Raw genomic sequence first — 2,806 nt, 5'->3', positions numbered from 1 at the left:
AAAAATATATCAGGCACATGGAAAAATATCACAGGTATTGACAAACATTTACAAAAGAAAGATATCCCAATTGATTCGGTAATATCCAAACAATTAACCCCAACCAGTGTTATGTGGAAGTGCTATCTCACTGATGACGGAGCCTATTCGGTGAAAGCTCTCAGGATAAAATTGGATTTCAACCTACAATAAACATTGGACAGTTCACATGGCTAAAGGTGGTCCTAATTAAAGTTAACTGTTTCATTTGGAGGGCTAAAATGGGCAAAATACCTTCTGATGTTGGCCTCTTGTCTGGAGGGGTATTTTTGTAAAGTTCACTACCCAATCACTATGAAGGAGCCATTGAATGTACAGACCATGCTCTGATTGGATGCAGATATGCGAAAATGGTTACACAATGGGTCCTCAAATGGTGTGGAGTTCCCATGGATGAAGTCAACACAGTAAATGATATGATCACATATGCCAATTCACGATTCGAATGCGCAAAAAAAAGAAAATTGCTCATGGGAATATGTTATGGTATGCTTTGGAGTATATGAAAAGCAAGGAATGATAGACTTTTCAAAAACAACCGGTTGCCTCCTTCCAATTGTGTAGACATTATCAAATCCACAACTTACGTGTGTATCAAAAATAGGGGTAAAAAGGCAACATTGATTGGTTGGCTTGGTGTAGATGCCCATTTCTTTGCTTGTAAAATGTTATCTTCAATTTGTACTCCTCTTTTTCCTCCTCTGGTCACTTGCTAGAGGTTGGTTTATTTATTTTATATTCTCCGGTTCCAAATATATATATATATATATATATATATATATATATATATATATATATATATTTTGTTATTAATGATAAGATTATAAAGAACCTATTTTATCTTAGAATTGAATTATGTTTAAATTTTAAAAAAAATAAATACAACTATACGAGCTATAGTTTTATTACTTTTGTATTTCTACTAAAATGATTTACCATTGTAAAATTACAATATTCTATAATTTATATAAGAATTATTTATATTGCAAAAAAGAAAAACTGAACTCAAAATACAAATAGGAGTTCATGGGATATTTAATGGTGTCATAAATAAAAGTTGGAAAAACTAAAAGTTCAAATACATGAAGTATCATGTGAAGTTCAATCAAAAGATATGACACGTCAATTGAAAATATGTAGTTATTTATTTTTATTTTTGAACGGCATATAAAGTAATTATTCATTAAATAAAAAAAAACAATCGTATTGATCATGTTGTAAATAAATTTTATATTCGTTGAAATAAATATAATATTTGAATAGGAATTATGATACAAATTTTGTAATTGTTATTTAAATACAAGATCAATCAATATTGATAAACATAAAAGTTTTGCTAAGATAGAAAACAATCAAAATAAGAAATGAACTTGATTTTGAGATAGCAAAGGGTGACCGATCTTAGAAGAAATTATGGGTAAAGGTGGGGAGAAGAATGTTAATCAATGAATCTCTTGACATTAAATATTCGTGGAATAGGAGAAGAACATAAGGTATCTTGGGTATGTAGATTGGCCAGAGAACATAACATTTAGTTCATTAGTATACATGAAACCCAATTAATGGCGGCAAATAAAATAAATGTGACGAGTTGTTGGGGATCTGATCAATGCCATGCAGGCAAAGTTCACGCAAAGGGTAGATCTTGTCTTCACTTCCCAAGAGGTTATTAAATCTTATTACTGCCCGATCAACATTGGCAATTGGGTTGGAATTGACAAACCGGTCGTTTTAGCTGATATTTACAGTCCCCAAACCATATCTGATAAAGATAAACTATGAGCGGATCTCCTTAATCTCAAAGAACGAAGAGGTGTAATTTTGATATTAATGGGTGATTTTAATGTTGTTCGCAGAGCTGATGAAAGATTCAACTCGAATTTATGTGCACAAACCGCAATGGGCTTTAGTAGATTCATTCATGAAGGAAGGTTGATAGATCTCAAAATGGGCAGTCATAGGTTCACTTATTTCTGTCATGATGACCTGAAATTAAGCAAATTAGACACATTTTTAGTCTGCTCTGATTTCTTATCTCTTCACCCGAATGTCGCTATCACCATCCTCCCCATGGAGATATCAAACCATTGCCCGGTTCTTCTGTCATCTACAACAGCCGACTTTGGACCACACCATTTTGTTTTTTTAACTCATGGATGGATTTTCTAGTATCGTAGCTAACGCATGGCTTCATTTTCAAGGATTTGGTACATCAGATAGTTTGCTTGCTGCCAAATTCAAACATTTAAAGATGAAGCTTAAAGAATGGAGGGCAATTAGCTATCCAAAAGCGGTGGAAGATCGGAAGATGTTAAAAAAAAAAGATGGACTCGCTAGATCATATTTCTGAATCAAGGGTGTTCATGGATTCTAAAAGAGTAGAAAGGCAAGATGGCTTCAAAAAAAATCACGAAACTTGAAAAAGCGATAAGTCTTGATCTAAACAGAAATCTAGAATCCGTTGGGCCATAAACGGGGATGAAAATACAAGCTTTTTTCATGGCTGAGTAAGCAATAAGAATAAGAAGAACAATATTAACGAGATCATGATCAATGATAGCTAGAACACGAACCCAACTGAGATTAGGGCGGAAGCACATTGGAACGACACGATAACAATGATAAAATTTTCATTTTAAAATCATTAATTCCATAAATCATAAGTATCAAAGTCAACCATGATACAAACTATCTAAAACATCAGAGTAAAAGTAATCATAAGTGCGAAAACATGAGGGGATGATGTGCCATCACTTCGAGCCCTTCT

Source organism: Lactuca serriola, chromosome 2 (genome assembly GCF_051521515.1).
Source record: "Lactuca serriola cultivar US96UC23 chromosome 2, Lser_US96UC23_V15, whole genome shotgun sequence".
Classification (NCBI taxonomy): domain Eukaryota; kingdom Viridiplantae; phylum Streptophyta; class Magnoliopsida; order Asterales; family Asteraceae; genus Lactuca; species Lactuca serriola.
The sequence above is the reverse complement of the archived record's forward strand: the minus strand, read 5'-3'. Positions refer to the sequence as shown.